Genomic DNA, 14,022 nt, shown 5'->3' with positions numbered 1-14,022 from the left:
AGATAAGGAACAATCAAGGTGATGGTGACAGTTCGGCGACAGTTCGGCATGACAGAGAACAGGAAATGGAAAACAAAACCCTAAAACAATTCTTCAAAACAGAGGCTAATATATAACGAGCAGCCATTAGAGGGGGAATTCTGTGAGTACAGTGAAGAGTCTTTCAATCTTCAGGACTTCTAAGGACAAAATAGGAGAGCCAGTGCAACAGGAAGTGTAGCTCCTTTAGTGACCACATGCTTACCTCCATATCTTTCACTGTTTCTTGTACTCTACAAATGATAGAGAGAGCTGACACAGCTCCCACCTTGAGGATGATGCTTGGCTTCCAGATACCACCAAGAGTTACCTGTGCCCCAGCTCTGAAGAAATTAGAGATAGTCTTTCATCCTGTGTACACTTGTATAAGCCATAATTTGTAGAGGTTGGTTATCATGGTTGAACCAGCGTCCTAGTTAATAGTACATGGATGCTCCTCTTCCTACAAACAAGCTACATCTTCACATGCTCATTATGTGTTGGAAGTAGCTTAGGCCTCAAATGCATTTAATATACTTAACCAAACATCCAAGTTGAGCAGCGTGTCACCTATGGAGTGTCTGCACATTGTCCCTGCATAGCTGATGTACAGAAGTGACTCGTTGCCGCTGGCCAGTAACATAGAGTAAGAACCACATGTTGATGATTAAGGAAAAAAAAAAGAAAACAAAATTCAATATTGAAGTAGGATTTCTGCTGAATGTATATGGCTTTTTTTTTTTGCACTGTTGTAAAGTTGAGCCATACAAGTTCAGAACCATCTGCATTATCTCAGTACAATTTCATAATGTACTGTAGCAACATAATTTTGTAATATGTAGATAAATAGATGGGTAGACAGACAGGCACAATGGGCCCCACACTGAAACCCTTCTGTTCCTCATTCTTCTCCTCCCATAGCCTGCAGGAAGCTCCTGCCTCATTTTTCAGTCTATGTTAGTGGCCCACATTGCTGGGTCTTAGGTTCCCCTGTGCTTCCCCAGTTGTCCTGAAACCCTGATGTGAGTTCTTCACCTGGCAAATACATAAAGGAACAAGATTTTCTCACAGACTCATAAGAAGACATTTCCCTTATTTCAGAAATTTAGGTTGATAAAGTTCAGAAAATGAAGTGTGAATACCTGGGTAGCCTCTCTGGACTGTGAGGTTTATTGTCTTTTACAGGTCCAACTGGAGAGCACAGGGTAACAATAGACACCCCCAAAACAGAGAGAGTACACACCAAGGAGACAAGAGTTACAAAGAGGGAGGAAAGCAAGGGGCCAGGAAAGGAACTGAGAGGAGACACCTTGCCTGGGCCCATTATACAACTTGGCTTAGAGGCCAGAGAAGTGCCAGTCTTTAGGGAACATGACAATGAGGGTGGCTTGTCTGGCTGAACAGAAAATTCATGTGGGAATAAATGGAAGGAGGGTGCTAGACCACCCTGACATATTTTTTTTAATTCATAGTGTGTCTGCAGTCTATTTATATATTTATTTATTTGTTTACTTATTTAGTGACACTGAAGGTTGAACTTCGTGCCTTATATATGCTAGGCAGGCACTCTGTCACTGAACTGTATCCTTAGAACAGTGGTTCTCAACTGATGGGTTGGAAGCCCTTTGGGGGGCATTGAAAGACCCTTTCACAGGGTCACCTAAGACCATCGGATATATCATATATTTATATTACAATTCATAACAGCAGCACCGTTACAGTTATGAAGCAGCAGTAAGGATAATTTTATGGTTGGGGGACACCACAACATGAGGAACTATTTTAATGGATCACAACATTAGGAAGGTTGAGAACCACTGATCTAGAACCCTTCTCTTTAAGGAAAAATAATGAGACAAAATTTCACTAAGTTATCCAAGAGAGCCTTGAATTTAAACAGTAGCCTGGGTGCTTCTGCTTCGGCCTCCAGAGTACTGGCATGTTGGGCTATGTTTCTGTGCTCATCTTATTGTACCTTTCATCAGTAAGCCCAAACCCTTTTATTCTTTATCAAGCTCACCTTCAAAATTGTGATAGAACACTAGGCTCTCTAATCCTTTTATGCACAGTCCCCAAACCGTGGATGTTTTTAGCTTTGCTTACATGGTGTCAAAACAGGAAGGCCAGAGCACTACTTGTACAGTAGACCCCTCCCCAGACAAAAAGGTGAACATCTTAATACTCTGGTTTTGGCAGGTTCTCTTTTCTTAATAAGATGGTGGCTTGATATCTAGTTCCTATTCCAGGATAGAACTCTAATAATTATCCAGTCATATCTGTCACCAGACTTCTTTGCTTGTCACAATGGCTGTGAGACGCCACACCACCATTTCAAAGACTGGGGTTCCAAAACTTGCTGTTCACGAGCCCCATACTGTGCTCAATCTCACTTAATGCCACCCATCACAAGGTCTCTTCTCTCTTCAAGATGACTGTTTTTACCTCTTTATTCATTCTGGCTCCCCAAAAAAATCACTTTGTGATCACTAAATGGCTGTGTTGAGTCATGGGTCAAGACATACCTCTTCAATTTGTCAGGCTCTGAAGCAGTTAATGTCTTCTTTTTTCTTTGTTCACTTGATGGATGACAGGCTACACCTCACTGTCTTAGATTACCCTTCTGCCACCACTTTGACTCTCAGTTTTGTGTCTATTAATTTGAGCAGCATCTGTCACCTGAGTTCTTTAGGGTTCTGCCCTACAGATTTTGATTTATGCAACTTTACACTTGTCTAGTTTGACAGGATCCAACGTACATGCCCTAGAACAGTGATCCCCACAGGGAGTGGGAATCAGCATTGCCAAGTGGGTTGGATAATGCCCAAGTGGCTGACCCCCAGTTCTCATTTCATTAGGACCGAGGTGAGACTGAGAATCTAAATATTAAGTAGTTCTCAAGCAGGCTCCCATGCAGTTCTGGAGCACTCTTGTTACATCATGGTCTTTACCCTTTTGTGTGGTTGGTGCCATGAAGACTTCTCTGGCAAGCCTTGGTACCTTGTCGTTCCTCTTTGCTCTGTTGGGTTTTGTGGATTATATGGAGAAAATCTACTACCCAAAAGTGTAGAAAGAAGCAAGGACCACATCCATGGTTGGCTTGGGTGGCTTAGTCAGTGTGATAGGACCACACTTTCCTCTCCTAGATAAAGTTAGGCAGCAGAGCCATTAAATAAAAATCCTTCAGAAATGCTGACCTTGGAGCTCAAAGGGTAGTCTAAAAACTTGGTATATAGTCTATGTCCAGAGATCTCAAAATGACCTTGGCATTAAACCTGGGGGGGGGGCAGGGAAGAATGACAGAACTTTACAGAGGACAGTGCTGTCTCACCTCAGACTAAGGAAGTACTAAAAATTAATATGTGATCAATACTTAATTTGACAAAATTCAGAATGTCCTATCTGACATTGATGCTTTTTCTACCATTCTGCCCTCTGGTCCTTTCACAGAATACATTTCCAAAGGCCACTGGTCTCTTATGGTGCTATGGTGCTGTGGTGCTGTGGAAATCACAAGGAGAATGGAAAAGAGGAAGAGATTAAAAAAAAATTCAACCTCTTGCAGAGGATCGTGAAAACACAGTGACACATTATGCTTTTCCTTCAAGGGAACATGTGGCACAGAGCACGTGTTGGCAGTCGTGATTCCTGTTTATGCCTAGTGAGTCAGATCGGACAGTAATAGTAATTTGTTGGTGTGTGTGTGTGGATGTGTGTCAGTGACACTGTGACAGAACCTGCTCCTGACTCATGGTAGTGTGACTTAGAGCAGGCAATTCAGAAGCTGACCTCATCATCAGCTACTCCTGGGTCTGAGACTCCTTATGCTGGCATGACATTGAAGTGCTATGGCATGTCACCAGGGGCTGTGAAGAGCTGGAAATACTTCCAATGTGTGCACATTCTCCATCCAACCAATAAGAACTCTTATATAGGAATGTCCATGAAAACCGCTCATGTCTGTTTTGCTCTCGGATACCAGATGGGGGTACTGATTTTGTGTTTATGATGTATGCATGTATCCTTGTTTGCAGGTGTGTGCAAATGTGTATGCACACATGTGCATACTATGATTTTTCATGAAAGCCCATAGCTTTCACATCAAGAGTTGGTTTTTTGTTTGTTTGTTTGTTTGTTTTGTTCTGTTTTCATTGTTTTTGGTATCTCTCCACTTTATTCAATGAGATAGGATCACTTTGTTGAACTAAGAGTATGAATGAATATAAACCTAATATGACTAGCTTGCTCTGAGATCTCCTGTGTCTGCATTCTAGAGTGCTGGAATTACAACTAGGCTGCCAAGGCCACCTGACATTTATGTGGGTGCAAAGGATCTGAACTCAGGTCCTCAGACTTACTTGTCAATCACTTTATCCACTACACTATCTCTCCCCTTTCCCAAAGCTGGGACCATTTTGATGCGCCAGTAGCTAAGGGTTAGTAGTGTTGCTTGAGTCCTTTCTAAAGCTGAATGCTTTTCATGGCTGCTCTTCAGGATGCTCTTCTTATGTTTAAGGGCAGTGGTAGGTGTTGCAGTAGCATTCCTCGTAACTATTATGAAGATGGACACTAATAGTGGATATACAATCAAATATCATCTCACTGGTTCCTTCAAATCAATCTAATGAAGACAGTGAGCTTCTTTTATTTTTAATTTGGAGACTACATCTGCCTGTGCAGCCCAGGCTCAGATACGATTGAAACACATGATCTTTCTGTTTTAACCTCTGAATTTTGTTTTAAGGGCATGAGCCCTGATGCCATGTTTAGTCAGTGCCAATTTGGTCACAGTTTTATAGATGTGACTAGGACATGACCTACGATGTGCTCAGGGTCACACTAGGTCAAGAGCCCAGGCATTCAGCATGAGACAGAATGTCATCTGCACACATGTTCCCTCCAAAGCCAGAAGTGAGCATGTTGTCTCCATCCTGGTGAGATGTGACTGGTAGAAGCCACTAGCTTTCACTTGCTATTGATCCTACTAAGGTTAAATTCTCTTTTGAGTTTTTGAACAGAGTCATGGAATAGCCCCATCCCTTATGCCTTGAAGACTATTATTTTCATGGCATTACTTCAGAGTTTGGCAGGTCCCTTCTTCCCCTGCCCCTGACTTGTCACAGTTCTAGCAATGGCTGCCTTCTTCTTTCTTAAACAGGAGCATGGCTCCAATAACTAGCAATGCCTTATGCTTTCCTAGCCTGTACTGGATCCCATCTTCAAGGCCATCTGTTGTTGTTTCCTTGTCAGTATTGTAATTATATAGGTGAATGTTTGACTTTTCTAGGACCCTGTCCAATATAAAAATCTTCCTTCAAAATTATGTCTTCCAACTCCTAGTGGCTACCAACAGTCTTTCCTATTCACGTAATCTGGTCACCACTTAGATGCACACACAATGCAGTTCCTATAGTATTGGGATTGTAATGAAGACTTAGTGCTGGTCAAATTCTCAGAAAGGCATAGTGGATTCTCCATTCCTTTTTCACTACACTGTCTCTGAGGCAGGTGGCAGGTGACAGGTAGCAGGTGTTCATACATCACAACACTGGGTCACTCAGGACACAAAGTAGGGGCATAGGATTATTTTCCTTCTCCTCATTTCCTGTGATTGTTGATGGATTTGCTTCACTAGAAATCTATTTGGTCCCTAATAGAAAGCATGGGCTTCCCAGGACTAAGCCAAAGCAGATGCTTCATGAGTAAGTGAATAAATGCATTAAAAAAAATGAAAGAAGGCTGGTAAGAGTCGGGGGTCATTGTACAGCTACAGAAAAAGCAAGTGGGACTGGTTCTCTCTCCTGATCCTCAGAACTTTCAAACAGAACCTTCTACCTTCCAAGGATTAGCAACAATTCAGAGGATGAGTTCCTATCTGGACATGCTTAACTCTGTGTCATGGCAGCCTGGCAGACAAGGAGGCATTGAGCACTTCACACCAGCTGGGCAAGGAGCCGAATACAGAAGTTGGGGTTCCAGACAACCCACCCACCGCTCTCTCGACTAAACCACATGAGCTGTTTACCTCTGTCCCTCCTGGACCGCTTGGCTCTTCTTGACTCAGACACCACTGATTTCTTTCCTAAGATGTATACACCCACTTATTCCCCGGTTGCCAAGTTTCTTAAGTCATGTGGCTTTTACTGGAATTTCCAGGTACCTCAGAGCTTTGGCTATTCATCCCAGAGAAAAAGGATTTGCTTAGATAAATTCCCACCTTGAGGGGCCAGTGGGAGTCTCCTAGCTCTCAACGTGGTCCAGAGACAGTGGATTTTCTGCAGCTAGTCTAAGTGTACAGTGGACAAGATGCAGAAAGCCAAGTGTGCAGAAGATAACCCTTCTCCATAGTAAGCCTAATTTGGAGCTAAGCACAGAGAACTGGGAGCTGATTTAACTAGTAAGTGTACAGATCTCAAGGGAAGCACATCCTATTCTCACTCATGATCCCTCATCTTCTCGCCCCTAACCATTTTCCACCCCACCCCACCTTGTAGCTCTTCCTTTTCATTTTCAACAAACCAGTGATCTGTTGGTGCACACAAAAGCAAACAGAAAATTAATAAGCTGTGGAATTCGTAGGGAAAATTTTAAGCTGAAAAACTGAAAGGGGGCAGAAAGGGCACAAATTCAGAGTAAATAGTCAAGGCAAACATGTTAGACCAAAATAGTCAGGGTCTTGCATCTAGGATCCAACCTCATTGCTGGTAAAGAGGCTAAAGTGGATTAAATAGACCAAAACTGGGCTTGGGACTACTAAGGAATTTCAGGTTTTGTTGTTATTTTGCTTCACAAAGGCGTGATAGAAGGTTAGGCTTTTTATTGAGAGACAATTTGATGCTTTTCTACCTCTTGCTGTTTGTTTGGGTTTTTTTTTTTTTTGCATTTGAAGTTGATGTGATTAATGTGTGCATATATATACATATATATGTATGTGTATATGTATACACACATACATACAGAAAGGGGGAGGGACACACACAGAGGGGGAGGAAGAGAGAGGAGAGAGAGGGGAGGGGAGAGAGAGAGAGAGAGAGAGAGAGAGAGAGAGAGAGAGAGAGAGAGAAAGAGAGAGAGAGCTTTCTTTCCTGCTGAACCATGATAGTAAAAATGATTAGTGGAGTTGAAATCTGTAGCAATGCACAGAGCATTTGCTGCAGTGTTTAGGAAAACTGAAATATGCAATAATTGATTTTAACATGCATTGTAATTGGTTCCACATGCATCGCTGTCAACTGTGATACATCATAATTAAACTGACATGTTCAAAAACTGGCCACTGAAATGAGCGCTCCCCGAATTCTCCAACTGTGCACAGCTTGCGGCTTCTCTGCTCCCCCTTTTCCAATCAGGTTCTGAGTTGCTAAGCTTCACTTTGCTGCTTGTCCCCTCCATGATTTTTCTTCTGTCCACCCCCTCAAATTTTAAACGAATGTCTGTAATGGATTCAGGGCTCTTTCCTCACCTTCATTTTCAGATGGTCACATATCTTAGCGGTGATAGTCTATGCAATTTCCTACGTCATCATAAATCAGACCTAAAATCATAAAATATGGTCAAGAATTTGAAGTAAAATAAGACACAGCAGTAGATCCAAAAGAGTTCCATATTTTAGTCCCTCCACTCCAAACTAAATCATGCTTGAACTTTAATTATGCTATTCTCATAGATAAAAAAAATTTAGGCTATGTGGCACATCTGTATCTAGTCTCCCATTGCCTGCACTATGATGCCTCCTATCCATTCTGCTTCTCCCTGTGGCCACCAGGGTGCTTATGTACATTCCTCTTCTCAGTAGTCTGATCATGCTGGTGAAAGGAAGTAGAACTAGGGTATGGGGTGCTGGTGTTAGGTCTTAGCTGTCTTAAATTTGATGTTATCAGCAAAGCTGTCTGCGGTCAGCTTTCTCCTTGGTAAAATAAGAATGGCACTTGGATTTGATGGTTGTGTCGTGGCTCCCAACAATAGGATGGCATGTAGACCCCATTGCCGAGTGTGTATCTCTGTACTTCACCTTTCCAGTCTGAGTCATCATGAGCCATGTCTGGTTTTGGAGTTTATGATACCATTGTTTTCTGTTAAAATTAAGGAATAACTGGGTCCCCTACTCCCTGCCCTTAGATGGTGGAATGGTCACTAACAAAGATTAGTTCATTATATTATATACATGATCAGGGTCTTCCATTGACTGCAAGGCTTCAGAAACAAACTCCATGAGAAGGAACATGGCGGCACACCCCCCCCCAACCTTTGGATACATTAGTTCGCTTATTTCAATCACATGTCACCAGTAGGGATTCCTAATTTTGTTAGCCTTGAGATATAGAGATTGTCAATTATAATGTCTCTACTGTTTATCCACAGAACGTAGTCAAGTTGTGGAGAATGACCATGTTGGGTCAGTGAAGGCTATTTTTCTATGTGCTTCAATAGCCAATAGCTCAGAGATGAACATTTCACATCTACAAATAATCTGTAAAGACATAAGCCTAGCAAATGACACTCTACCACAACAAGAAAACCACACTCCTCACCAAGTTATAGAAGAAGATACTGAGGCCCATGCATGGAAGGAGAAATGTTGAGAAATGTCCTATACAGACCCAATCTACTAGAGTCTTATGCTTGGATGAAATTCCACAAGGGGCCGGCTATTTAAGATACAAAGTAACTTGGAAAGAGATGTCCATTACCTTCTGTCTTCTTTTATTTCTTTTCGTGGAGAAAAAGGTCTTGACTTCATAGCCAGGATCTAAGCAAGAACACAGCCACTGTTTTAGCAGCTACCCCATCAGGAATATGAGTTCTGTTTTCTTTTCCTCTTATTTTACACCATTATTGTTTATTGGCTCATACCTCCCCGGATGATATAATACTTCTTTCTACCTGACTCTTTGGCCAACGCAGCCTCAGTGTGGCAAGACTTGTCTGTTCTCTTCGAGTAGCTTGCAGATGGCGTGTGGTGTGTATACAGAGGGGCTCAAACTCTCCTTGCCTCTGAAACTCTGGAGAGTGCTAAAAGCACAGCTTGCAGGGTCTGACGGCTAGTGACTCTGAGCCAGCAGATTTGGCTGAGGTAGGGACTCTCCATTTCTCTTGAACTCCTTGGTTATGCTACCATATAATCTGCTGCTGCTGCTGTATGGATCTGACTTTGAGCACTGATGTGGTTATGGATACAAAATTTCAGAACAACTGCACCAGCCAAGTCCTGGCTTTTAAGCAGTTCACTTCTATGGGTCTCCTTTTCCCAACCCGTAAACTGGGAATTTTGGTCCAGGTAATCATTAAGTGCAGCCCTTATTCTTTCTTAACTCTAGGTCTCATCTTTTGCTTCTATTTCGTGTTCTTTGATGAATCTTTACTTTGTAGCAAAGGTCATTTACCTCCATCATCAACCTCTTCTGTTTTTGGTTTTGCTTTGATGTTACCTTCCTTATTCTAGCTATGAATTACTTTTCTAAATCTATCCAATAGATATAGCAAATGTTTATGGTATTTAAAGAAAATGTGGAAGAGGAAATTGGGATTTTCTATGGGTGAAAGAACCAGTTTTCTTTCCTTTCTTTCTCTTTCTTTTTTTTTTTAAGAAATATCTGGCTCCTCTTATGAAATAATAATTGGTGAACTGTTCAATAAAATTTCAGGGCCTCCAGATCTCTCCTGTCATAGGAACAGACACTGAGAAGCAGAGAACCATTTTGGTAAATTTTCTAATCTCTTAGTTATGACTATACTTAGCCCTTTCTGTAAAACAAAACAACTACCTAGAAAATTGCATTAGAGAATAATTAAACTGGTCTTGGGAAGATAAAGAAGCTTCTGGAACTTTGCTCCCTGGCCTGGGTCAGTCACACTAGAGCCATTACTTTGCTGAACACTGAACACCACAGGACTCTGGGAGGGCACTCATGCCACATTGCTAGAAGGCTGACTGACACCTATCTACAGAGATCCATAAAGATGAAAGGCAGCTCCGAGGGAGGCTTCATCCACCTCTTAATTGCTCATAAGTCCAGGCACATTTATGGCATGTTTCTTCAGGTTTCAGAATCCGTCAGGCATCACTGTGTCATGGTTTGGATATCGATAACCAGAAATGGGAGTTTTCTGTTTTAAATCTCTTGAACATTTTGCTCTCAGCCCCAGAGCTCTCAACGGAACAATCAGATTTGGACCAAATTTGATATATAACTAGGGACATATCAAGTTACAATATGGTTTAGTATGTTACATAGACTAATATTTTATGAAGATTATTCTGGAATTAAGCTGAGTGTAAGCTCTAGGGTGGATGTTTACTTAACCTTTGAATCTTTGATCAAAAAGGGCACCCCCCAAAAATTCCTTAAAATAATTTCAGAGGAAAGGAAATTTGAGTAAAAACTAATCAAAATTCAGGCGCAACATGCACTGACAACCTTCCAGACGTTTTCTGAACTGTGGAGAATTTCAGTGTACATGAGAGCTCTTCTCTAAGGCACATGACAGTTTAATCTGTCTGTCTGTCTGTCTGTCTGTCTGTCTCCAACACACACACACAAACACACACACACACACACACACACACACACACACACACACACCAATTCTCCCTGACCTTCATTACGTGTGAGTTATGGTAGAATTTTTTAAATTCTCCAGCTTCTTTGAATCAAGAAGGGTCTGAGTTTCTGTACAAGTGACAAAATCCTGATATATTCAGAGAAATCTACAGAGTAAGAGTTAGAATATGGTAGCCATATAGAAGAAACAGTGTGGAAGCAAGGGTTCTTCTATCTAAGAAACAGAAAATTGGGTGGTCCCATGTTAGGTTCTCATCCTAGATGAGGATGATAAAGCAGCTCCTTTATGAAAAAAGATAAAGTGAGGTATTTCCACAGGACTTCCTTTGGTGTTGAACCTGACTATATCATTGCCAGCTAGATGCTTATATCTATGTGTCTTCAGGTTTCTATTGCTGTAATAGAACACCATGACCAAAACCACCTTGGAGAGGTTACAGTTCATTTAATCTTGCAGCTTGTATTTTGTCATTCAGGAAAGTCAAGGGAGGAACTGAAACAGAACTTAAGGACAAAAACCTGGAGGCAAGAACTGAAGCAGAAGCTACAGAAGAGACCTTCTTACTGGCTTGTTCCTCCTGGCTTAATCAGCCTGTTTTCTTATAGCACCCAGGACCACAGCCTCCAATGAAGTGGCTTCTCCTATATCAATCATCAGTCAAGAAACTTCTTTCACAGGCTTTTTCATAAGCCAATCTTATGGGGACATTTTCTCAATTGAGATTATTTCTTTCAAAATTATTCTAGCTGTGTCAAGTTGAAATAAAACTAGCCAGCACAGTGTGCAAAGTCAGGGCTCAAGTAGGTCTCATGATGAAGGTGATAGAGTAAGCCTGAGGCTCTGGCTTCCTGAGTCTTTCCAGTCACCCATTGTCTTAGGTCTTTACTGTGAAGAGACATCATGACCAAGGCAACTTGTATAAAGGGAAACATTTAATTGGGACTGGTTTACAGTTTCAGAGGTTTAGTCCACTCTCATCATGGTTTCATGGCAGCAACCAGATAGACATGGTGTGGAAGAAGGAGCTTAGATTTATCCATCTTGATTTGAAGGCAGCAAAGAGAGACTGTGTATCACATAGGGCATAGCTTGAGCATATATGACCCCAAAGCTTGCACCCACAGTGACACACTTCCCCCTACAAGCCCATAGCTACTCCAACAAGGACATAGCTCCTACTAAAGACACTCCCTAGGGATAAGCATTCAAATGTATGAGTCTATGGGGGCCATTCCTATCAAACCACAACACCCACATTTGTTTTAATGGGCACATGATACTTGGTGCATAAGGTCCAGGAGAAAAGCACTGTTCCCCCAGAGACCAAAACTCCACTGTCTTAGTATCTCCCACCAGCAATTTAGCATGTCTATGAATAAGTCCATGACTAAGAAGAAATCAGCAGAAGGTAGCTCAGATTAACCCTCCTCCCCTCCCGAATGTGGCAGGCTTCTCACTGAAGACAGGCTTCCCTCATTGCCTGGGTATTGACAGAAAGAATCTAAAGAAAGGTTTAAGTTTTCTTTAGGGAACACTTCATCACTTTTAGCTCAATCGGTCTCTAAAAAGTCCTGACTGCCTAAACTTGCCTGTTTCTTTTCTCTACCAGAAAGGAAAAGAAAGGAAAGGAATGGAAAGGAAAGGAAAGGGAAGGGAAGGGAAGGGAAGGGAAGGGAAGGGAAGGAAAGGAAAGGAAAGGAAAGGAAAGGAAAGGAAAGGAAAGGAAAGGAAATTTCTCCAAAATTCAATATGCACCCAAAGCACCTGTATCCTTGTTTAGAGGTAGCTTCTGAATATGCATTGCTAATGCTTCCCATGTGGTACTGGCATTATCTTACCTACTTCTGAGTTAGATAGGAAGGACACAAAGACAAAGAAAGGAAGGGACCCTCTCAGTCACATACAGAGGGAAAGATGAAGCTATCATCTGGGTTCACTCTGACTCCCAGAGCTGATATCCATGCAAAATTAGACATCTCTGTGTTAAACATGAAGGCTTGTGGGTCCAGACAGAGAGTGGAATTATCTCACCTTAGTGACTACAGCAAGGCAAAGCCAATCATGGGTTGTTGGGAGGTCTCTTGTGTTTGCTAATTTTTGTGCTAGTGATTTGCTAAAAGAAGAGGAACTGTTAATTATGGAGAAAGTGTTGCAAATAGAGAAGAAAGGTTAACCCAACTCCGCCATCACCCTCCCCAGATCCCATCCCAGCCCTTTGCCGGCAAGTTATGAGCTCTTGGGCTGACTTCCAAGTTCCCAAAGTTCAAATGTGGAAAAATCCAGCTAATCTCCTGGAAAATCTCCTGACATGTACTTTTCTTTAAAAGTCTAGGCGAACAGAAAGCCCCTCCTCCCCTCCCGCACTCGGCAGGCTTCTCACTGAGGATGGGCTCCCCTCTCTGCCTGGGTATTGATACCAGATACACAATGGAATTTGTCAGGGCAAGGCATGTCTTACTGCTGACCCATTAACTCAGTAAGTGCATTAGGAGGGGGAGTGCTGATTCCGCACATTTGATTTGGGCTGTCAGGCCTGATTTGAACTTATTTCTCATTGAGTATTCCATATCAAAGGCTGGGATAATAGAATTACAGGACATTAGGATTTTCAATCTGGAAGGGACCCTGGAGATCATTTAGTGCCGCTTGCTCATTTTACAGATGAGGAAACTCTTATTTTTCACTTTCAGGAACTCAAGAAACTACTCGGGTTTGGATACACACATGAAATCACCAGCTCCTATGTATGAGAGCTCTGTGTACAAGTGAGGTGAGCCAAGAACAGAACCTTCCTATTGAGTTATTCTTGATGTTGGCTTCAGTTTCATCAAAGTCTGTCATGCACACCCTTCTGGACAGCACATGCTCTCCAGGAATATGCAGATGCCTTGGTTCTGACAATAGTTTGGAAAGAAGTGTGGTGTTTTTACTTACAGGACACTTTATACAGCTTAATAGCAAAGGCATCCCCGGCGTCTACAGCAGATGGTACCCAGGGCAGGCAGCTTTTTTTCTAAGGAATCTAGCTGGATTTTAGCTGATGAAATTTTCTGTATCATTTGGCTATCATATTTCATTTCAGACTTTTGAACAGGACAGATTGTCCACCTGGATCTCATTTTGCCACATTTTATTGATGGTCTGAGTCAGATCTTTCACATTTGTACTAACTGACCTTGAAGGAGTAGCTTGTTGCTTAACTTTTATGACATAGACAAGCAAACTGCTTGCAAATTATGCAACACAATGGTGAAGAACAATGAATGAGAACTCTTTATTAATATTTATTGCCTACAATTAAAGAATTAATGAGGACTGTAGATCATACCCATCTATTGAACAAACATCCTGAATTAACTTTGATGTAAGCACAAAAATACAGGAAGTACTATGTTTTTGTTGGAGAATCCTGTGTCTATACAGTGATACTACCTTCACCTTCTT

The sequence above is a fragment of the Grammomys surdaster genome, unplaced genomic scaffold (assembly GCF_004785775.1).
Source record: "Grammomys surdaster isolate TR1022 unplaced genomic scaffold, NIH_TR_1.0 129, whole genome shotgun sequence".
Lineage (NCBI taxonomy): Eukaryota > Metazoa > Chordata > Mammalia > Rodentia > Muridae > Grammomys > Grammomys surdaster.
Note: the sequence above shows the minus strand (reverse complement) of the source record.